The sequence below is a fragment of the Delphinus delphis genome, chromosome 2, assembly GCF_949987515.2.
Source record: "Delphinus delphis chromosome 2, mDelDel1.2, whole genome shotgun sequence".
Taxonomy (NCBI): Eukaryota; Metazoa; Chordata; class Mammalia; order Artiodactyla; family Delphinidae; genus Delphinus; species Delphinus delphis.
Genome location: NC_082684.1, coordinates 124377075 through 124402762, shown reverse-complemented (window position 1 = coordinate 124402762; position 25688 = coordinate 124377075).

The window sequence follows — 25688 nt, the reverse complement described above, 5'->3', positions numbered from 1 at the left end:
ATACAGGAATCCACAAGCTTAGTAGATATTTTTAACACATCTTAATCAGTCACTTATTTAAAAAGAAATAAGGATAAACTAGATTTAAATAGCAATGAACACTATGGACTTAATTGTCACATTTAGGATCCTATAGTCATAAAATTAAAAAATTAATTTCTCATGGTATGGATAGCAGATAAAAAAGGAAGATGCCTGGCCAGAAGCCTTGACCCAGAAACCTTTGCATGACCTGTCTTTCTTATAAAAATATATACCATGAATAAGTTTTTACCATGTAGTAGGCAAAGTGCAAATGGAGTCTATAAGCATGATCTGATTTTCATAACACCCAGTGTACTAGTACTCTTCCTGATATCTATGGAATATAATGCTAATGATGGGGAAGTTAAGTAATTTGCCCACCTCAGGACCACATCCAGAAAGTTGTGGAGCCAAGATTTGAATCTGGCTTGTCTGATTCCCAAACACTTGAGTTGACTGGCCCCTCCCATTCTGCCTACCCTTTGATCTGGAGTGAGTGTACCAGTGTGGGGGTGGGGGTGTCTCCTACAAAAAAGCTGCTTGGGGAAAAGCACACACATGTTCACTGTAGATGGGCAAGTCACAAAGGTAAGGACAAGTATCACTGAACTGCTGGGAATAAAAGACACTCCAGATCTTATCTTTTCATCTCATCTGCCTCTGAACAAGGGGTTAGTTGTTCTGCTGCCAGGACTCTGCCCAGTTCCTCAGATTTTGTGTTCTCTTTGCTATGCTTCTTTGCTTCCTGGTGCAATGGTTCAGACTCATTCATTGTGGCTTTCCTTATTTCTTCTAACATCAACCCTTCCAAAAAGATACCATCCAAATGGTTAACAGGGGGTGGTAGTCTGGGTCCTCTGAGAAGCAGACACCAAAACAGAATTAAGTGTGCACGGATGTTATTTGGGTAAGTTCCCATGAGAGAAGTTGGAGAGAGGTCCAGGAAGGCAGGGAGATACTTCAGACCAAGTCTGACTGAAGGTGACAGAGAGAGAGGAGGAAGGTAGGATGGAATCATCCTGGCCTGCTGTGTAGTCTAGTGGAGTCTCAGCAAGGCCATCCAGGAGTCCTCAAGCCACAGCTGGCCATCACTGGAGTCCCCTAATCTTTCAGAAGTAGACCTTGTCACATTCAGTCACTAGCTGGGAGCAGCCCATGGGAAGCATGGCTTTGACATAAACACAATCATGGATTTCAGAGCACAGCAGTTGGGGTCCTTGGTCAGTTAAACTCCCCGTAGTTGGAAGATTTCCAGATATCTGTTGAAGGAACCAGAAGCTCTTAACTGTCCCACCTGTGCTGCAATACCTGGTGATGGGCATACAGTGAGATTTTACCATGACCCTTCCTTTGAGACACTTATTTGTTTTTGTTCTTGTTATATCGACACATTTTTTTAATTGAAGTGTAGTTGATTTACAATGTTGTGTCAGTTTCAGGTATACAGCAAAATGATTCAGTTATATATTCTTTTTCATATTCTTTTCCATTATAAGTTATTATAAGATATTGAGTGTGGTTCCCTGTGCTATACAGTAGGTCTTAGTTGTTTATTTTATATATAGTAGTGTGTATATGTTAATCCCAAACTCCTAATTTATCTCCCCCCTGCCCCCACTATCCCCTTTGGTAACCATAAGTTTGTTTTCTGTGTCTGTGAGAGACACTTATTCTTAATAGAGTTTCTTTTTTAGGGCTTCAGTCAGCCAAAGAACCAAACAATGAGAGAATCTGGCCAGATATCATGTTCTCTGAGACTCTGTAATAATGAAAGCAGATGCTACAAAAAATAAAGGCAGAGTAGCAGGCTAGGGCAGTTGGGGCAGATCTAAAGAAGAGGCATTGAGGCTGGTCCTGGGCAGTTTGAAAATTTTCTCCTAAGCTACATTCCTCATCACTGGAGTTGTCATATTTTCTTTTACTAACTCTCTGTCTCTCTCTCTCCCACCCATCTCTCCAGATAGATAGATATTTTTACATATATATTTTATATAATGGTACCATTTATCCAGACTGTTACATAAGAGGCAGAAGAAACATTAGACTATGCTTAGAGAAAGGGAAGTTATTTGGGGACAGGGTACGGTGGAGGATTGGAAGCTAACACCATCTCTGTGTCTTAGTAAGCTGGGCAAGTTACTGAAGTGTCCTACAGCTCAGTTTACTCATCTGAGAGAAAATGGGAATAACAGCACCTCATTTTTGGTGTTGTTTATATGAAACCTGGATGAAGGGAATCAAATGGAATCTAGATACAGTATAAATGAGGAACTCATGAGTGTCTGTAGACCAAAGATGAGCATGATGTTTGCACTCAAGGATCTGGACTCCACCAATGTTTTTGAGGCAAGATCTATGGAGTTTATTATTCCCACATGAATAATGATTTAGACAGGAGACATATTAACCCAGTGCCCCTCCCTCAAATTTTAATGATAGGGGATTATTATGTAATGTATTTCAACTAAGAGCATAAATGTTAAAACTGTGATATTGAAAGTCTTACAAAAATTACTTTTCATTTTCTAAAAAACAAAAAAACCTAAGTATGGTTTTGGGGGCACATAACTATTTAAGAAAACAGCAAAATTAAGAGATGACAAAGTAATATTTTTGACAAAAACATCCAGATAGTTAAGAGAACATACCATATGAATTTATTTATAAAAAGTTAAAGAAAAGGAAAACCTAATTTATTGTGTTGGAAATCAGAACCTGGGTGATCTATGGAGATAGAGTTATCTCGAAGGGGCCATACGGGAACATGCTTAACTGATGGAAATGTTCTGTATCTCGTGTGGGTGTTGGCTGCACCCATCCAATCACATGCTGGAGTTGGACTAATGGCTAAAAGGAGCCAAGTGCACATCCCCTCCCAACTTCATACTCAGCAATACTCAGTGGCTCGAAACTGGACGTGGTGAGAGTATTTACACCATAGGCATTGACAAACAGCACATCAGTGATTGTTTAGAGAGCTAGTTCACCACCACAGCACTGCACAGATTTATACATTTGCCAAAAGTAATTACATTTATATGGTCTTAAAAGTCTGGATACTTCAATTTTCATGAATTTTAACTTAATAAAAATAATAATGGAAAGTTGTCTTCCACTTAAAGTACAGTCTTTTAGGACCTATTAGACAGTGGGGCCCAAGTCACTGTCATTCCAGACAGTGCCTCTGAATTTACAAAAGGGGAGCCCACAAAAGGGCATGCCAGTAAAACAATCAAAGGTGTACAGACCCATTTGGATGTAACCAATGAGACATTTACCTCAAACTGCTTCCTCTCTTGATTGCCCCTGGGCTTATTCTTTCCCCATAACAGGCATGGATGCGTTAACATGGCCCCATGCCACATGGAACAAGTTCTTAGCCTTCCTGCTGGGCACCAGTGACTCTTCCTCGTCAATCAAGGTGGCAAACGCCCCCAGTACCGACTTAAATAAGGCACTGAACGTCTACACCCTGTCATTATCAATGTGCTTGAGACTGGGGACATTAAGCCATAATCTTCCCTTTCGGTAGCCCCTTTTGGCTAAAACCTAAGCCAACCGCTAATGTATGGCACCTGGCCATTGACTATCGAAACTTCAATACTCCAATTCCCCCGATTAAGACTCCAATTCCTGATACTGCAGAATTGATTGAGGACATAACACTGGTGCAAGGAGTGACCTTGACCTAGCTAACATGTTCTGTTCCCATCATGGGGAAATTCCAGGCCTACTTTGCTTTCACTTTTGACAGGGTTCGATACACATTTACACAGCTCCTTATGGGATATTTAAACAGCTCTGCAATTGCACATAACTCTGCTGCCAGGATTTAAATGCCTTACAATTGGAAAAGTGTCATTTTTGGCATCATATTGATGCTGAGGGTCCCTACGAGGAAGTTGGAAGGGCAAATGTGCACAGCCTCACACACCACCTACACCAATACACCTGGGCAATCGTCCCTCACAAGATCCCATGTCCCGCCTCATCTGTCAAGATGTGGTTTCACTGGTCACTGTCCTTCTACTGGGGCTTCTACATATGCTGTCACAATCACTGATATGGGACTGCTCTTGGTGACCCCCACCTGGCATTCCTCTTGAAAACAATGTAATCTCCTTCCTTACCAAATTTATTCTTGTTCTTTTCGGATCACCAGACATTAACTCTGACCTACGTACCCACTTTACCTCTTGGGAGACTCAACAGTGAGCTCTCCAACATAGCAGTTTTGGAAAGTCCATCTAGGTTACTGCCCCCAGGCAGCTGGCCTCACTGAGCATCTTAAGGGCCTCCTTAAAGAGACACTCCTTAAATTACTTCCAGGCATGTGGTCCTTGAAATGGGTTGAATTCTTATCACAGGCCCTCATATTACTTAACTCTCACCCCTGGGCCTTTATATCCAACATATCAGTTATTATCCATTCCTCCCTCCCCCGCAAATGTCACTTTTGCTCCTCTCTGGCAAGCCTCAAGTGTTTGCCCTCCAAGACGATATCCTTCTCCTTTTATCCTCTGACTTCACTTCCCTCTTTCAATAATTTTGCAGTCATCTCGCCATCTGCTTCACTCTGGTGACCTGATCAAGGGCAGATCATCCAATTGACCCCCTCCTCACTGAATGCCATCCTGTCCCAAAGCCCACCAAGTTGGTGCAAAATTGTTTCTTTGGAAACCCTGACAATGGTGAGGACCCTTCGAAAAGAGCCTCTCCGTACTGGCTGCTCTTCCCAAATATAGAAGATACAAAGGCTGGCCAATTTAAACTTAATTCCCTAGTAATTTAAGGGAGTGGAAATCATTGCTACAGGACCAACCAGGGGCACAAGTTTGGGTGTCTGAAAGAGGGAAAGAAACTCTGCTCGGTAGGTGCAAGCCATATTTGGAGATGAAAGCTACAAGTCACAGCTGTACTTCACGCCTGAGGAGGTAACCCATGACTTTCTCACGAAGAGCAATTACACTGAGCCGTTAATCAATACATAAATAGTTCAGCCAGAAGCAACCTGACAATTGCTCATGAAATGCCAGTGCTCTGTATAACTATGGCTATTCTTATTGCTTTGTATTGCCTGGGTGACACAGCTACTGGTAGACCCCTCAGGGCTAACCATCACACAGATACTATGCTGGACCAGTCCTGCTCCAGCCTGCAATTGAACCACAGGGTGGAAAAGTGGAGAGTGTTGGAGAGTCCTATTGGAAGGGCTGAGGCCAGCAGGCCACCAGGTCTCCTGGCAAAGAGATTGAATTCCTTTACAGACAATGGACCCTCTGGAAGTGATGTTTAAATGATGCTCTTCTCCCTATTTCTGTACATCAAATATTGTTACAAGCTAACCAGACCAATGATGATCATACGTAAAACCCATCTGGTTATAGGATGTAATAGCAGGGAATGTTGGAGAGCCCCATTGGAAGGGCTCAGGCCAGCATGCCACCAAGTCTGGGCAGTGAAGGGATTGAGTCCTTTGCAGAGATTGGCCTTCTGGAAATGATGTCTAAATGACACTTTCCCTTCCTCCTGATTTCTGTACATCAAATACTGCTTCAAGCTAGCTGGACCTTTAAGTGCCCATACATAAAACCCACCCGGTTATGGGAACTGTGGTCCCATGATTTGCCAATTGCCCTCACAGGCCAGTCCCAGGAATGCCTAAATAGCATCCATAAAATCCTCCTTAGCAGGGATATAACTGTGTCCACAATCTTTACGTACTGTGGATGAGCTCGTCAGGGAATAAAAGGGTAGCCACCCATTCCTGTTCTAATTGTGCCCTTGATGTCCCCAGGGAGTCTCTTAAGAATGTCTTGCACTCGCAGCAGGCCCAGATATGTTAGCTCAGTCCTCAGGGAAGCCTCCAAGGTATATCAGGCTACACTGCTCCCAGCCCATGACTGTGACCCCAAATGCATAGCCCATGGGAAGGTCACCCACACCCTTGCCAGCCACCACTCCAGAGCACCTCACCCAGCCCGAGTTCACCGTTGGAGGAGCCTACACCTCCTCTAGCAGAGATGACTCCTCAGGCACACAGCACCATGCCACAGACCTCACTCCTTGCCCAGTTTATAGTGAACTCAGTGAATCCCCACAGTGGGGACTAAGACTTTCTGGGAACAAGGGACTAAATGTACTGCCCTGATGGAATTGTGGGATTCAGTGAAATATTATTTTGCTGAATTTTCCCATTGTTTGCCTGCTGACCCTACTCTGTACCAAGAGTCCTGTCAGACTATGAGTATTTCCCCTGCTGACCACAGGGCAGCACTGTATCCTATTTCCCCACCGAGTCAAGCCAAATTGTGCATTCTGAACCAGATAGCTCCCCGGCCTGCAAACACAGCCCATTTGGACCTGGTCACCTTGACCTTCTGTGTCTGTGTGTTGTGTGCTCACTTGGGAATTCCCAACCCCTTCTGGCCACCGCGAGCCCCCATCATGGTTACCCCTGACGCTATCAGGATATCTTCCACCACATTTCCCCCATGCTTTCCCCAGACCACGTGTCAGGTGCTTCACAAATACCACCCATATTTTTACCCCATGAACTAGGAAGGCTACCCACTCAGTGGGAATCAGAAATTACAAGTCTGTCACCTGGCCCCCAGTTACCTGCACTCCACCTTAAATGCTTACTCTGCTGATCTTTCCACTTCAGCCAACTCTAACTAACAACATCTTTGCCCTGGCTTCCCTTCCATTAGATGACTTTCTCCCCCATTTCCCACCCCAACTGCTCCTCACAGACCCATGTGGGAGCAGCCTTGCAGGCCACTTCGGTGGTTCTGTGCCAAGGCACAAGCAGCTCTTGGACCACAGATGTTTAACCGCTCCACCAGGACTCACGTAGCCGGGATAACCAATGAATGGTGTGATTTCCCAAGTTTCAGACTGGAGGCTTCAATGAACTCTTTACACTGGGAACTTCTGCCTTCAGATTGCATTGTGGGCCCACAATGCACCCCAAGTGCTTTCCAGAATAAAGCAATAAACAAACCAACAAACAAATGAATGCATCTGCCTATGTGAATTATTTCCTAGATATGTGATACAAATATCAGAAACTGAATACCCACGTCAGTAGCTACCTTTCTGTGTTCCTTTACCCAAATAAGCACACCTGTATACATCCAGTCACTCAAGCCAGAAAACTTAGAGCTGTATTTAACTTTGATAACTTTCCATATCTCTCTTGTCTTTGAGTGCAAGGTAGTTGACAAGGGATGGCTCCACTTAATCTCCAAATCTATTGCTTCTCTCCATCTCACTGCCACTATCTTACCTTAGCAAGCTTTTACTCTTTACTGGATTATTGGACTAGCTTCCATCTGGTTCCCCTGTCTCCTCAATTATTCCCACTCAATCCGTTCTCTTCACCCTAGTCAGGATGATTTTTCTAACCTTAGAGGAAAGACCCTCTGTTCTTCCCCTCAGTGTATGTCACAAATTTGACTCTGGGGATAGAGGGGCTGAGGGTAGCCTTACAATTTTCCAGTTGGGAAATTAACCAGTTGATACTTCTTACTGTCTAAAAGGGCATAGTTGGGTGCAACCTAGTACCACGTGACAGTCTCGGAGAGGGATCTATCCTCCCAATTAGGGATGCAGGTGGTTTTTCACCTTCCTTCTTCAAACCAAATAGCTGCTAATTCACAAAGAATGTTCAAACTTTTCTTTCCTGCAGAGTTCTGCCAATACCTTAAGCTGATCTGGAATTTTCAGTCTGAGACAGAGACTTTTGAATCTGGTTATGCCTTGACTCATCAATCTCCTGTGCAATGTCTCACGTACCAGACCTGAAAGGAGGTCTCATGTGAAGAAGGTTCTATCATATCTTAACTCCTGTTTTCTCTGTGTCCTTTGCCACAGTCATCTCCCTTGAAACTCTGCCCCATCCAGGGGTCTGCCCTCTCCTCCTCTGCCACTTCCTCTCCTTGTCACATAATGGTATCCTGGCCACCAAGATACTTTTTACGCCACTTCAGATGCCCACTGCCTCTTAGTCACTTTTGCTTCAGCTCAGTTTATATTGAGCCAGTAGTTGGTGGAGAGGAGAATGGTTAAGTTTTTTTGTTTGTTTGTTTGTTTGTTTTTTCCCACTGCCTAATGGCTCCATAGGGGAAGGGGAAGATGTACTCTCATTCCAGGGGTGTTAGAGAAAAGGGTCTCTTTTCTGAGGCAGAGCTGGTTTTCTCCATGAGAATCTGAGTCTACACAAAAGCATCAAAGCCAACCCGGCTTAGTGTAATGGTCTCATTATGCAAAAGGTGCTTTCACACCTTCTGAGCCCTTGGTTACTTTTAAAGCCTCCCTACAATGTTGACAGTGATTCATGACTTGCCCAAATCAGTTATCTTTAAGCCCCAGGATTTTCAGCCAGATAAAAGGAGCTCTACTTTACCCCTAGGTTCTTCACGACATTTTTTTTCTTAAATTCCATATATATGTGTTAGCATAGGGGTAAAGCGGGAATAAAGACGCAGACCTCCTAGAGAACGGACTTGAGGTTATGGGGAGGGGGAAGGGTGAGCTGTGACAGGGCGAGAGAGAGTCATGGGCATATACACACTAACAAACGTAGTAAGGTAGATAGCTAGTGGGAAGCAGCCGCATGGCACAGGGATATTGGCTCGGTGCTTTGTGACAGCCTGGAGGGGTGGGATAGGGAGGGTGGGAGGGAGGGAGACGCAAGAGGGAAGACATATGGGAACATATGTTTATGTATGACTGATTCACTTTGTTATAAAGCAGAAACTAACACACCATTGTAAAGCAATTATACCCCAATAAAGATGTTAAAAAAAAAAAAAAGGAGCTCTAGGAGGTGGGGGAACCAGGGAGTATGGTAAGACTCATTTCATCTCTCTCAAAAAGTAAATCTGATTACACCATTCTCCTGATTAAGTGCCTTCAGAGGTCTCCTATTACTATTAAAGGCCAAACCTATTATTATAATGTACAAGATCTTTCATTGTATTCCTTCTTCTTATGTTTCCAGATTCAACATTCTCCATTCCCAACTCCTTCACATACACACACATTCACTTGAAATTTTAGCAACAGTGATCTGCTGTTAGTTCTTTGAATGCAGAATACCTTTTCCAGAATACATCATCTTCTCCCTCCCCTTCTGTCTCTCAAATGCACCATGATCCCTTTCCCAGGCTTTCATTCATGTTTTCTCTCTGTCTGGAACATCTAATCCCTGAGTGTTTTACCATTTACTCAGCCTTCAAGTTTCAGTTTTTGTGACACTTCTGCTGATGGCCTTCCCTAATCTCCTTAAATTTGTTAAACGTTCCTGACTTGTGATGCATGATCCACTGTACGTTTGCTGTCATTGAACTTATAGTCCTCCACTAGTCTGGGAGCTCCAGAAAACATGGTTTGTGTCTCTTTTGTTCAATTTATACCCTAAACTATGCATGTCTTAGGTGGTCTCTCTACTCAGAAACCATCTCCCATCTAATAATTGGTACCAATACAAAAAGGTGGTCACAGCACATAAGTCTAGGCTATATAGTTTGTTCCCCCAGAGCTCAGTTGTGATACATGTCTTAGGCTTTTCTTTCCAAGAAAAAACAACCATCCTCCAACCCAGGGATTTCTTCTAGATAATGAAATTGAGTTTGTTGTTAGACACAGTGGCTCCCATATGGCCAACCCTAAAGATTTTAAGCAGACAACATTCAACACAGCCAATTCTTTCTAAACAAGGTACAAGGAGCTCAAATATGTGCCATAGGCATTTGACTCTGAGCTGCAATGTGTACATACACAGAGAACATACAGGCTTCACTGCCTGACTCTCATTCAGTTTAACAACGATGGCTACAGGAAATTTATTCATTTATTCAACTCATATTTACTGAAAATTTACTGTAAGTCAGGCACTGTGAGAAGAGCTGAGAAATCGATAGTGAGAAAAGGAGACACCACTCTTGCCATCGTAAAGCTTGCAGCCTGGTAAGGAAGACAAACAATCATCATAGATCACCAACAACTATGGGGTATCCTACAGAGCAAGGGTCCTTTTCTAAATCAGAGGATAATTTCTATGTGGATTTTTCTGAGCTGATTATGATTGGGTGTTTAGGCTTTCTTATTGCTCTGCCTTCCCCAGTATGTCCAAACAACCTACCCTCTCTCCTAGAATTACAAGTTTCTAGAATCTTTGGACACAAACAACAAATTAGATAGAAGCATTATCTCAGACTAGATACTCAATGGCTAAAGGGCTGATCTCTCCCTAGAGAGGGTCCCAGGAGAAACGGGAAAGATTAAGCATTGAGTTGGGACCCATGCTATAAAATAGGGGTCCCCAACCCCCGGGCCATGGACTAGTACTGATCTGTGGCCTGTTAGGAACCAGGTCACACAGCAGGAGGTGAGAAGCGGGTGAGCAAGTGAAGCTCCATCTGTATTTACAGATGCTCCCCATCACTCACATTACTGCCTGATCAGTGGCGGCATTAGATTCTCATAGGAGCGCAAACCCTACTGTGAACTGTGCATGCAAGGGATCTATGTTGTGCACTCCTTATGAGAATCTAACGTCTGATGATCGCAGGTGGAGCTGAGGCAGTGATGCTAGCGCTGGGGAGTGGCTGCAAATACAGATTATAATTAGCAGAGAGGTTTGACTGCACAGAGACCATAATAAATCAATTGCTTGCAGACTCATATCAAAACCTTATCAGTGAGTGGCAAGTGAAAACAAGCTCAGGGCTCTCACTGATTCTTCATTATCATGAGTTGTATAATTATTTCATTATATATTACAATGTAATAATAATAGAAATAAAGTGCACAATAAATGTAATTCACTTGAATCATCCAGAAACCATTCCCTCCCTGCCCCACCCCGGTCTGTGGAAAAATTGTCTTCCATGAAACCAGTCCCTGGTGCCAAAAAGGTTGGGACAGCTGCTATAAAAGGATCCCTGTTCTGAATGAACATTCCTTTTTACTGAACCATCAACTTCAACCCTCACCTCACTGCTCAAGATCACATATTACCCATTTCTATCTATCTTCCATCCACATTTTCTATCCCTTAAGTCCTCTTTGAACTATCAAGAACTGAAAAATTAGACATGCGGTTGCATATGTCTTTTTACATTCTTTTCAGTCTTTGAGTTTCATTCTTTGGAGTCAGAGTTTTGGTTGCTCCTTCAAAGTAAGTGCCTCATGCCTACAAGTGGTCTGACCTTCCAGGTACAAATGGGAGAGTGGGGTATGAAACACATGTGAAACACTCAGACAAAGAATTCAACATGGAATCAAGCCACAACTCCTTTCTCTGCTCAGCATTTAAATGTAAAGAAATGTAGTAATTATTTCAGATCTTCCATTTTTACCCACTTTACTCAAAAAGGTAGGAACTAGGATTTCATCCCACAACTATGTCCTTCTACAATATTACTTCTCACTTGCATCACAGGCATCACCGGTGTCAGTTGGATCCCATAATTCCTACGGGTCCCTGGTAATTGTGTGTCTCCTTTGCTTTTCCAAATGAGAATTTTCATTACGGCCAGCCTTTCCCTTTCTCTGATTGACTATTTGATGTTGAGAGAAAATAACATATCCAAGTCCTTGACCATGAAAAACCACATCAGGACTTCAGTATCATTCAGAAATCCTGAACTTTGAACTGGCTTCAATACGTAGATGAACTTTGGGTTGTCTCCCTTAGGAAAGGGGTTTGCTCAACATGTAGGGAGACAGTGAAGTGAATATTCAACGAACAAAATGGCCACCTTGGCAGAGAAAATGCTATATCTTCATCCAATCTTATTTTCCCCGGGACTCACAGCTGGCCTACATTCCAGTCCACAGTCATAGTTAGTTGACACCATGTGGTTGAATTCCAACTGATGGGATGTAGGCAGAAATAAAGCACTCCACTACCATATCTGGTCCATAAAACCCTCTGACAGAATCCTCCACACTCTCTTACTTCCTCTGACAGGTGAATGGCATAGATTCTAATAACCAGGTGCCAAGCAGAGTCGTAAGTGAGCAGGTGCCTCAGTCCCTGAATAATTACATGGAGCAGAGCTTCTCAATCTCCACTCTCTTTAACCCATACTGACATTTGCATAATCAAGAATAATGTGATATCATATAACATGACAAGACATGACATCTCACCTAACATACCATAATGTAACATGACATGACATAATATAACCAAATGTCTGAGATTTGGGGGTTTCTTTGTCGTTGCGGCTTAGTGTTAATTTATCTGAGCAACCCAGAAGTAATCAGAGAGGGGATACATCTCTGAGGACCTGGTATTTGATCTGAGACCACCCCATGGTTTTAGAGAAAAGCAATCCATTTAAATATCTGGGAACCAGTCATTCTAGGTAGAGGGAACAACACACAAAAACCAAAGTCTGGGAGGCTGTGTTTAAGAAACAGAAAGAAACTAGTCCATCTGGTTTCTAGTGAATGAAGAAGAGAGAGGTAGGGGATGAGGTTGACAGCATAGGTGGAGACCAGATCATGTAGGACTCTGTGGGTGATTGTGAAGAGCCTACACAATTATCCACAACAATTGTGATGGAACATCACTGGAAGATTTTAAGCAGGGAAAAAACATGACCCTATTATGATACATATGTTTCTAAAAGTTAATTTGGGCTACTCTGGGAAATGGCTCAAGAGGGGAAGCAGAGACACTACATAGGAGAAATGTTCCAGGCAAGAGATGCTAGGGACTTAACATAAGGCAAACGTAGTAGAAAGGGGAGAATGGATATATTGCATGGAGTCATTTAATGAACCGAGTCCAGAGAAATCATATGGATTATACATTTATGTAATTTTTTTTTTTTTTTTTTTTTTTTTTTTTGCGGTACGCGGGCCTCTCACTGCTGTGGCCTCTCCCGTTGCGGAGCACAGGCTCCAGACGCGCAGGCTCAGCAGTCATGGCTCACGGGCCCAGCCTCTCCGCGGTATGTGGGATCTTCCCGGACCGGGGCACGAACCCGTGTCCCCTGCATCGGCACGCCGACTCCCAACCACTGCGCCACCAGGGAAGCCCCATTTATATAATAATTATATGTAAAATATATGGAGCGATAAATACATTAACAAAGCATATGGCTACTGAATTCTGCTAAATGTTCAGGAAGCTTACAGATAGTCTGTAGCAAGCCCTCATTTTAGAATTTTTAGACTTCTTAGTAGAGCTTTAGTGAAGCTAAAGTTCTCCAGAGAAACACAAAATACAAAAACCTGCTGGTTTACCCAGTGGCCACCAGATGGCCCTAGTGGGATCTATTTCGCAGACCATGGATCACAGACAGAAGGAACTCTTGTACTTGGACAGACCCAGATCTCACAGAACACTCTGCGGTATAAAACACGTTTGCTGTTGTTTACTGAGAATGGAAAATAATCCTCAAAGACATTCTAAAAATAAACTTGTTCACAGCCTAAGATGCTGTGTTATAGGATGCTACAAAACTGGAATTAAATGAGATCTTCCTGAGGTGGGAAAGTATTCACTTTAGGATGAAGAATAGTCATGTGCATGTGTTAAAAACATGTAACCTCACTCTGGGGAGTCAGCTAGAAAGTTGTCTAGACCTCATTGCCCTCTTCTAGGATAGCTTCTGGACACTCCTATTTAGAAACTCTATAGATAGTAAAGGGTACAATGAAGAAAAAAAGTGTAAAACTAAGGCTTGCTGCTGACTATCTACAAGTGTGTTGAAAATTTTTTGTGAGATGTTCTTTTGCCAATTTATTCATTGGGCTATTCATTTTCTCTTTATTGTCTTTTCAGAGTTCTTTGTATGTTCTGAATACAATTTCTTTATTAGATATGCGATGTACAAATATATTATCCAAGGCTGGGACTTGTCTTTTCTTTCCTTCAACAGTGACTTTGGCAGAGAAAAAGATTTTATCTTTAATAAAGTCCAATTCATCAATTTTTAATACCGTGGATTATGCTTTTTTGTTGTATCTAGGAACCCATCAACAAATCCAAAGGCATGCAAGCTTTCTTCTCTGTTTTATTCTAAAAGTTATATTGTTTAACATTTTATATTTAGTTCTATGATACATTTTGAGTTACTTTTCGTGTAAGATGTGGGATCAGCATCAAAATTTACTTTTTGCATATGGACTTACAATATTTCCACCATCATTTTTTGAAAAGAATATTCTTTCTTCATTGACTTGCCTTTGCATCTTTGTCAAAAAGTAGTTGACTATATTTGTGACAGTCTATTCTGGGTTTTCTCTTTTGTTTCATTGATCTGTGTGTCTATACTGTCACCACTGCCATGCTGTCCTGATCTTAGAGGCAAAGTGTTGAGTCTCTAATCATTAAGTATGATGTTAGCAGCACATTTTTCATATAAACATTTTATTAAGTTAGGAAGATCACTTCTATTTCTAGTTTTTCAGGAGTATTTGTCATGAATGGGTGTTGAATTTCAGGGCCCTTTGTACTGATCTTCAGAGAGATTCTGCAACTTGCAACTCTTGCACTAATCCATTGCTCTTGTTGGAGGTTTGTTAGTGAGGAGGTGGAGCGTGGGGCAGGAGTTTTCTTTAAGCTTCTGATTAAGTCTCAGTCTTTCGGGGGTACAGTGTGCTTCTGTCGTGGGGATCTTTACAGATGTCTCTGTCCCTCCCTAGAGTTTTTCCCATCTCCTACCTTCTTTCTTGACTGTGATGCCCCCAGCCTATTTCCCTGGAGCTCTCTCACCTGTTGGCTTCAATTTTCTTATTCCTTAGATGACACAGGAATACTGGAGTGAGGCTGGAGTGGGTAGACATCCTTCCCCCAGATGGGATGAGGTTTCAGCACTGCTCTCTGTGAAGGCTTTCCTCCAGCCTCTGGCTTCCAGAGCTTCTGCCCCAGAATTTCACATCTTGCAACTCACTGGAGTTTCCTTCTCTCTACATTTCTGGGTGCTTGTATTGCTTTGCAGCCTCAGTTCTCTGAAGTGTCCAAGAAAACTCATTGATTGTCTGTTTGTTGAGGTTGTTCTTCATTTAAGTACAGAAAGATCTTTGCATGTTAGAGCTGAAACAAAAAGTTGATTTTTTTATTACCTTGATGGGGATGCATTAAAAAAAATCAAAACTTGTATGAATTGGTAGGAAGCCTTTCGTGTGCTTTCACAAGACCTTGATTTCAGACAGTGTATTTCATCTCATTGTCTCCTGAAACAATCAGGAATTAGTGACTTTATTATGTGATTCTCTCCCTCAGTGCAACCTGCTTCCCTTTCATTCCTGCAGACTCTGGGTTCCCTTTAAAATGTATTTCTTTCCCCCACCCTCCAGAGATCAGGAATCATAACCAAAGTGTAGACTTTAACATGGCTGTGGGGCCCCAGAGGTGTTAACCCAGGGTTCAGAATGACCAGTGATGATGGACTGGAACTCCTAGCTTTATCTTCTAGGCATCAGCACACAGCATGCCCCTAGGAAGGGCATCTAAGTCTCTGGTGGCTCCTGGTTTCCAAGAGCATAGGAATTCATTTTGATCAGTACCATGCTCCCTACATGCTTCCCTGGACGAGGAAGTCACTAGCACTGTCTGCCTCTCCATGAATACCATATAAACTCTTCAGGGAATTCTACAACACAGACCTGGACTCATTTTGGTACCTAAACCACACAGATGAAACTCAGACAGCCTTAAAAGGAGATGGCTCATCTATTTTTCTAGAATTATTTGAACACAGCTGGCCCTTTCCTCAAACTGAGGTAGCTTTCTCTGAAACTAGTATTAATTTTTGAATAATGCCTGCTCTCAAAGACTTCAAGAAAAACTTCCCTTAGGTATATCCATTTTTTGGGTCATTTTTTAGGTGTTTTATTATTTTAAAAAAAATTTCTCAGGCACACCCGTCGATGTCTCTCTTTCTCTCTCTCTCTCTCTCTCTCTTATTTTTTTTTCTGGCTGCGCAGCATGTGGGATCTTAGTTTCCCCACCAGGGATCAAACCTGGGCCCTAAACAGTAAGAGTGCATAGTCCTAACCACTGGACCACCAGGGAATTCCTTTAGGTATATCCTTTTTACAATGTACCCAAACGACTAGGAAGTACGCATCACATTAGAGACAAGTGAGGTTACATCCATCTTATCGAAGTCATGGAAGAAGTGACAAATGTGATCCTAAGGCCAGCTGGCCCCAGTAGCCCTGGCCAGCTGCACAAACCTGATTCATATATCCTCAGCCCACTCATTTCCACAGATGGACTTCTTAAGGGATCCTGTGTGCAATCTGTAGACAAGGATATTGTGCACCAACCCCTAATCAGCTAATGGGAGAGCAAGGCAAATCAATGTTCCCAAGTTACCCTCCTCATTTATGGGTGTCCATCGCCAAAAAAAAGGGCAAGCACTCACACCAACCTTGACCACTCAGTCTGCTCCAGGCACACTGAAATATGTTCTGTACCCAGTCCATGAATACCTCCTCCTGATGACCTTGGCACTAGGCAATTCCTCTTCTTAGAATGCTATTGTCCCAGCCTTTTACGTGGCCTGACTCCATTCTGTCTTTAAAATATCAATGTAAATATGAATTTCTCAGAGTCCTTTTCTGATCACACTATCTACAGAGCCCCTTTATCTCCCTATAATTCGTCTTGTTTTAATTTCTACACAGTATTGTCACTACTGACATTTCCTCATTTGTTTGTGACTCACCTCTCTTCACTATAATGTAAGCGCCATGATAATGGGGACTTTTATCTGTGTCTTCACTCTTTTGTTGCTTTTCCAGAACCATGTGAACCCTAATAGTAGATGTTCCCCTTATCTAAGGGTAAGTGGTCAACCCATGAAGCAGAAACAAAAGAATCTTGAATGGCACCTCATCTGAATATAAGCTTTCTTTAACCACTATTGCCTTTGGCTATCTCTGTAAACTTACTGGTTAATATAGAAATAAATTAACTGAAATGTTGATTTTCCTCTTGCTGAACACTTCTGCCTAAACATGGAGCTGGGTAACAGGATGATGGCATGAAGTTGCAAATGTATGCTATCAGCCTACTCATTGCAGAGAAACCTCAAAAATGTACTGTAGCAAGTGTAATGATAGTACCTAAGTCCCAGACTATAGAACTCACTGCCTTTACCACCACTATATTTGAGTATATTTTGAGTATATTTTCAATTCTTGTTTTTTTAATATCTTTAATGGAGTATAATTACTTTACAACGGTGTGTTAGTTTCTGTTTTATAACAAAGTGAATCAACTATGTATATATACATATATCCCCATATCTCCTCCCTCTTGCATCTCCCTTCCACCTTCCCTATCCCACCCTTTAGGTGGTCACAAAGTGCGGAGCTGATCTCCCTGTGCTATGTGGCTGCTTCCCACTAGCTATCTATTTTAATTTGGTAGTGTATACATGTCCAAGCCACTCTCTCACTTTGTCCCAGCTTACCCTTCCCCCTCGCCATGTCCTTAAGTCCATTCTGTATGCCTGCATCTTTATTTCTGTCCTGCCCTTAGGTTCTTCAGAAATTTTTTTTTTATATTCCATATATATGTGTTAGCATACAGTATTTGTTTTTCTCTTTCTGACTTCCTTAACTCTGTATGACAGACTCTAGGCCAATCCACCTCACTACAAATAACTCAATTTTGTTTCTTTTTATGGCTCAGTAATATTCCATTGTATATATGGGCAACATCATTTTTATCCATTAGTCCTTTGATGGACACTTAGGTTTCTTCCATGTACTGGCTATTGTAAATAGAGCTGCAATGAACATTGTGGTACATGACTCTTTTTGAATTATGGTTTTCTCAGGGTATATGCCCAGTAGTGGGATTGCTGGGTCGTAGGGTAGTTCTATTTTTAGTTTCTAAGGAACCTCCATACTGTTCTCCATAGTGGCTGTATCAATTTACATTCCCACCAACAACAAGAGGGCTCCCTTTCCTCCACACCCTCTCCAGCATTTATTGTTTGTAGATTTTTTGATGATGGCCATTCTGACTGGTATGAGGTGATACCTCATTGTAGTTTTGATTTGCATTTCTCTAATGATTAATGATGTTGCCCATCCTTTCATGTATTTGTTGGCAATCTGTATATCTTTGGAGAAATGTCTGTTTAGGTCTTCTGCCCAATTTTTTTTTTTTTCGGTACGCGGGCCTCTCACTGTTGTGGCCTCTCCCGTTGCAGAGCACAGGCTCAGGATGCACAGGCTCAGCGGCCATGGCTCATGGGCCCAGCCGCTCCGTGGCATGTGACATCTTCCAGACCGGGGCACGAACCCATGTCCCCTGCATCGGCAGGCGGACTCTCAACCACTGCGCCACCAGGGAAGCCCTTCTACCCAATTTTGGATTGGGTTGTTTGTTTTTTTGTTATTGAGCTGCATGAGCTGCTTGTAAATTTTGGAGATTAATCCTTTGTCAGTTGCTTCATTTGCAAATATTTTCTCCCATTCTGGGGGTTGTCCTTTCATCTTGTTTATAGTTTCCTTTGCTATGCAAAAGCTTTTAAGTTTCATTAGGTCCCATTTCTTTATTTTTGTTTTTATTTCCATTTCTCTAGGAGGTGGGTCAAAAAGGATCTTGCTGTGATTTATGTCATAGAGTGTTCTGCCTATGTTTTCCTCTAAGAGCTTTATAGTGTCTGGCCTTACATTTAGGTCTTTAATCCATTTTGAGTTTATTTTTGTGTGTGGTGTTAAGGAGTGTTCTAATTTCATTCTTCTACATGTAGCTGTCCAGTTTTCCCAGGACCACTTATTGAAGAGGCTGTCTTTCCTCCATTGTATATTCTTGCCTCTTTTATCAAAAGTAAGGTGACCATATGTGCTTGGGTTTATCTCTGGGCTTTCTATCCTGTTCCATTGATCTCTATTTCTGTTTTTGTACCAGTACTACCCTATCTTGATTACTGTAGCTTTGTAATATAGTCTGAAGTCAGGGAGCATGATTCCTCCAGCTCTGTTTTTCTTTCTCAAGATTGCTTTGGCTATTTGGGGTCTTTCGTGTTTCCATAAAAATTGTGAATTTTTTTGTTCTGGTTCTGTTTCAATTCTTATTTTATCCTTAACAATTTCAACTCTTCTGGGTAAATATGCTAATATCTTCTTTTAAATTGTAGAAATTCATAAGAGAGTGAAAATGAGCCACACACTGGGTAAAAGAGAGCGAGAGCTCAGAGACCAGGGCCAAACGCCCTGCTTGGCAATGGAAGGCAGAAATGGGGAAACCTGTGATATACTTGGAATTTCAGACATCAGTCATATGCTGCAGTCCAGGCTGGACTTTGCCCTTGACTCTGAGGTAGGGGCTGGTGCTGACCCTGGGTTCTCCCAAAGGAGAAACAATGACACCCATTCTTGGATCATCTTCAGGTATAGGCTGGTATCTTCTCTTTGGAAACTCCACTGGATGTTATACTTATGTGCAGCAGAATTCCCTCCATCCTGAAGCAAGACTATATTAGAAACTAATTTCTTGTAAAATCGATGGTTTCATTAGAGAATTCTGTTTAAAGAAGATTTAACACAAATTTTATACAATCTCTTCCAAAAAGCCAAAGAGGAAAGAATGTTTTATGAAATTGGTAATGCTCTGGTACCAAAATCAGACAAACACAGTACCCCCTCCCCCATACCTCCCAAAAAAAGAAAGAAAGAATGAAAAACTACAGACCAACATCCCTCGTGAACATCGTTGTAAAAATCCTAACAAAATATTGGTAAATAAAACTCAGCAAAAGTGGGGTTTATTCCAAGAATGCAAGGCTGCTTTAATTTTCAAAAATAAATTAATGTTATCCATCCTGTTAATAGGTTAAATAGCAAAAATCACATGATCAAAGAAATCAATGCGGGAAAAACATTTAATAAAATGTTTAACACTCTTTTATGATAAAATCCCTAAGAAAAATAAGAATAGAAGGGAACTTCTTCAACTTGATAAAGCACATCAGGTAACCTACAGGTGACATTATACTTAAATGGTGAAAGACTTTTTTCCCCCACCATCAAAATAAGGCAAGGATATCTGCTTTCACCCCTCCAGTCCAATATATTATGTGAAGCTCAGCACAAGACAGTAAAAGGAAAAAAAAGGTATACAGATAGAAAGGAAGAAATAAAATTGTCCCTATTTGCAGATGACGCAATGGACTACATAGGAAATCCTAAGGAATCAAACTCTCAGAACTAACATGGGAGTTCAGCAAGCTGCAGGCTACAAGACCAACATACAAATCTCTATACGCTAGCATTGAACACATGGAAACTGAAATGTAAATGTAATATAATTTGTAATCACTCGTGAAGAATGAGATGCTTAGGTATAAATCTAACAAACATATCCAGTACTTGTACACTGAAAAATACAAAATGCTGATGAAAGACATCAAAGAAGATCCAAATAAATGGAGAGATATACTGTCTTTATGGTTTGGAAGACTCAACATAGTAAAAAATGTCAATTCTCCCCAACTTCATATATAAGTTTAACTAAATTTCTTTTAAAAATCCCAGCAAATTTTTTATAGACAATCTTATTTTAAAATTGGCAATCTTATTTTAAAATTGATATTGAAAGTCGAAGAATCTAGAATAGCTAAAAATAATTTTGAAAGAGAAGAATAATGTGGGAAAAATCACTGTACTTGATTTCAAGTCTTATAATAGCCACAGTAATCAAGGTGGTGTAGTTATCACTGGAGGGATAGATTCACAAATCAATGAGACAGAACTAGCCCACACAAGCAGAGCTAAACTATTTTTTGACAAATGTGCTAAAGCAATTAGATGTTGAAAGCATAGTCTTTTCAATAAATGTTACTGTAACAACTGGACATCCATAGCCCCCCCCCAAAAAAAGGAAAAAGAATATGGAAAAGAAAAAGGATCTCGGCCTAAATGTCATACTTCATACACAATAAATTCAAAATGGATCATAGATTTAAATATAAGATATAAAACTATTAAACTTATAGAAGAAAACAGAAGAAAATCTTTAGGACCTACAGTCTGATAAAAAGTACTTAGATATGAAATCATGATACATAGAAGAAAAAAATCAGTAAATTGAACTTCATCAAAATTTAAAACTTTTGCTGTGTGAAAGGCCCTGTTACAAGGATAAAAAGCAAAACTACGGACTGGGAAAAAAACACTTTCAAATTGCATATATAATAAATGACTCAGATCTAGATTACATAAAGAACACCCCAAATCCCATATTATAAAACAAACAAAAATTTATTTAGAAATTTTTGTGGTATTAGGACACACCTACTAGGACAGCTACATTTTTTTTTTTTTTTTTGCGGTACGTGGGCCTCTCACTGTTGCGGACTCTCCTGTTGCGGAGCACAGGCTCTGGAAGCACAGGCTCAGCGGCCATGGCTCACGGCCCCAGCCACTCCGCGGCATGTAGGATCCTCCTGGACTGGGGCACGAACCCGCATCTCCTGCATCGGCAGGCAGACTCTCAACCACTGCACCACCAGGGAAGCCCGACAGCTACAGTTTTTTTAACTGACTACACCAACTGTTGGTGAGGATATGAAATAAATGGATCTCTCGTACACTGCTGGTGGGAATGTAAAATGTTACAACCACTCTGGAAAGTAGTTTGGTAGTTTCTTTAAAACAATAACCATTCATTTACCATACCACCCAGCGATTATACCCAGGGGCATTTATCGCAGATAAATGAAAATTTATGTCCATACAATATTTATGTCCATCCCATGCACAGGGATGTTCATAGTAGCTTTGTAGGAGATCAAAGCTGGAAACAACCAAAATGTCCTTCACAGGTAAATGTTTTTGCAGCACTGCAAACGAATGAACTATGTACTGATACACACAACAACTTGGATGGATAACAAAGGCTTTATAGTGAGTGGAAAAAATGCCACTCAAAGGTAGATTCCACTTATATAACATTCTCAAACTGACAAAATTACAGAGAAGAAGAACAGGGCAATGATCGCCAGGGGGATGTTGGGGAAGTGATGCACATGACTATAAAGAGCAGCATGAGAGAAATCTTTGTAGTGGTGGAACAGTTCTGTATGTTGATTGAGGTGATGTTTACAGAGTCCACAGTTTTTTGTGATAAAATATCATTGAAATATACATAGTACCAATGTCAATGTCTTTGATATTGTACTACCGTTATATAAGATGTAAACATTGGGGAAAATTAGATGAAAGATGCAGAAGACTGTCCTGTACAATCTTTGCAACTTTCTATGAATCAATAATTATTTCAAAACAAAATGTTTTTAAGTATGTCTTGTAGAAGCCAAGAAAACCAGCACTCAAATCCCACAGCTTTGTGGCCCCAGCTGGCTCTGTTTCAGGGAAGAGTCTGAGTCACTAGAAAGCACACCCCAGGAAGGCTACTAGATAGGAAATGCTTCTGTGGTTATTGCTGGTTGATTGGACAACCTCAATCCCTCTATTAACCCTCTGAGAACCTCAAGCTGAAGTTACTCTGAACAAGTGAGGGCAAAGAAAGCCAGTCTTGCTGGGAAATGGATGGGCAGTTTGCAGAGTGAAGTCATTTGTACTGAGAAGGCATCTCTCTGAGACCCCAGGAGGATTCCTGCGGTGCCACCAAGCAAAATAGGAGAAAACTTAGAATGAAGGAGGCTCCCCATGTAGGCTTCATCTCTTAAAACAAAAAGGAGCCAGAGTAACTTTCAGAATCTTAAAGGATTAGGGGATCAGACCAGTGGCCTAGTAGTGTTATAAATCTCTCCATGGGATTCACAATAGGACCCTTTGAACAATTTGGAAGAATGACATTGCTTGCACTATAGCTTGTGCTCTAAAGATGGATTGCTAGGCTTCCTTTCCCAGAGATTCCCTCCAGAGAAGCCAGATCTACTATCCTGCATGTCTTTCTTGTACACACAGGACTTTCTGGATTGGAAACAAAAGAAAACAGGAAGTTTGTGATCTAAATGTCAGAGGCTTCTTTCTGTTTTTTTTTCAAAAAATATTTTATGTTGGCATATAGTTGATTAACAATGTTGTTAGTTACAGGTGTACAGCAAAGTGATTCAGTTATACATATACATGTATATATTCTTTTTCAAACTCTATTCTCATTTAGGTTGTTACAGAATATTGAGCAGAGTCCCCTGTGCTATACAGTAGGGCTTCTCTCTCTCTCCCTCTCTCTCTCTCTCTCTCTTTTTTTTTATTTTGATATACCAATGTACTTATTTATTGGTACCAAAAAATGTGCCCACTCACTTGAATTTGTGGTGCACCCATGGGATTAGTTACCATTCCCTGCTTTACCATTCCCTGTATTATTCTAAAATTCAGATCATCATTTCTAGGCAAGCATCCTAAGATATTACCTTGCTTATAACTTAACATCCTGTACAACAGTGCCTGGATTCTACCACTTTGGGAAACATTTTAAATTTCTCTTCTTGAAGAGTCTACAGCTTAATCGGAAATGGCTGAGATCATTCCACAGCTTTGATGGGAACCTGCTAGCACCCACTTTCAAATTTTTCAGGCACAGATTTCATGTCTCTGCTTTGCTGCACACAATTTTGTGCTGGAGAAAACTGCACGTGGTTTTCTGAGGAAGCCTTTGGTCTTTTCAGCAGAAGGTCACTGGACCACCTTGATGCTAGTATGTTTGTATGGGGGTGGAGGGCAGCTGTGCATATCATAATGTCTCCTCCACTTTCCTGAGTAGTTTTCCTTGTGAAAAAGCTTCTGCCCCCACTACAGATTATTTCCATTCAATATATTCCTATATGAAGAATTTGTAGGTAAGATAGTGTTAATATTTTTAAATCTCTTGGAGATGCAGTTGACTGAATTTATTTCAGGGTAATTTGTAGTAATTTATAGTTTCATCAGCCATATAAACTGGGTGCCAGTTTCATGATAACTTTATTTGCATTGGATATTCCATGGGCTTTTATTTCATTCTATGCTAATTTAATAAATGAAAGCTGGAATACTGGTCTAATATTTATAATAGGTAATATTGTCCTCACGTATTAGTGAGGTGAAACAGTTTACAATGTCATTTTCTATTTGTATTTCTTTTGTTTTTTGTCACCTGTTATCTTTTGCCCATTTAGTTTATAGAGGTTTTAGGTTTCTTCATTTTACAATAAAAATCTTCATACTAAATTTATCTATATTTTAGAACTTTGAAATAATGGGTCTTGAATTTTCTCTCATTGCTTCTTACCCTGTAGTTTCCCATTTTCCTGGATTTTTGTTTTCTGCCTTCTGATTTCATAATGTCAGCTGTCCGTCCTTTTTTTTTTTTTTTCTCCCCTAGTTTTTTTTTTTTTTTTAACATCTTTATTGGAGTATAATTGCTCTACAATGAATGGTATGTTAGTTTCAGCTTCACAACAAAATGAATCAGCTATATATATACATACATCCCCATATCTCTTCCAGCTTGCGTCTCCCTGCCTCCCACCCTCCCTATCCCACCCCTCCAGGCGGTCACAAAGCACCGAGCTGATCTCCCTGTGCTATGCGGTTGCTTCCCACTAGCTATCTACCTTACGCTTGGTAGTGTATATATGTCCATGCCTCTCTATCGCTTTGTCACCGTTTACCCTTCCCCCTCCCCATAGCCTCAAGTCCATTCTCTAGTAAGTCTGTGTCTTTATTCCTGTTTCACCCCTAGGTTTTTCATGACATTTCTCCAAAGAAGCTGTTCTTTCTTAAACCTTTCAGTGGAATATTTGGTCAAGTTTGTTTGTTTATAGTTACAATTGTATTATTATTGTAACTTATCTTTAATTACATTTTAACTCTAGTCAGGTCTTAAGCCCTTGACATTGCTTAAATTAGGTATTTGCTTTATATCCGATGATGGGATAAATGAGATTAAGGATTGTCAATGGGAAGTGAGCCTTTCTGCCCTGAAGTAAAGCCACACCTTAAGCATGGCACCAAAGTCATATGATGCTACTTTCCAAATTTTGCTCCACAAAAAGCCACTTGCTCAAGTCCCCCATGAGTGAATGATTTGGAGAAAACTATAAAAAACATAATAAATAAACTAAAACCAAATAAGAAATACTAGACCTATGTGTCACTTTTCTGGCCCAGCAAAGCCTCTTTGGGGGATACTTCTCAGTTGGGACAGGGCTGTTGCCTTCAATGGGCATTTGCTGTTGTCGTCAAAATAACTAAAGACTGATGGGGGCAGTAGCCCAATACTCTCTGAACCACAGAGCTTACAAGAAACTTCTTCAGAATTTCTGGAAAACCTGGTCACTTGGACAACTTACCAAAGATCCCCTGTAGCCAGGCAGGTCCCAGGGTGGGGGCAGTCGGGGAATGGACTCTGCATCTTATGAGTTCATCTCCTCTTCTAGAAACTCAGCTTCCTAAATGCAACTGGATTGGACGTGGAGAGGAGGTTTCACCTTGCCCTATGACATAAGAGAAAAGAAGAAACGTTTGGGCCCAAATGCAAGTAGAATTATGGGCAAGGGTTATGAAGCAAGTACTAGCCTAAACCCAGGGTATTTGGGGTGTTTCTTCACTGCGGCAGGGGCTGCACTGAGCCACTGCAGGAGCAACAGAACTGTGGCAGGCCACTAGGGGGCAGACGAATACCACTTTTGCCATTTACCTCCTCTCTGGAACTTCAT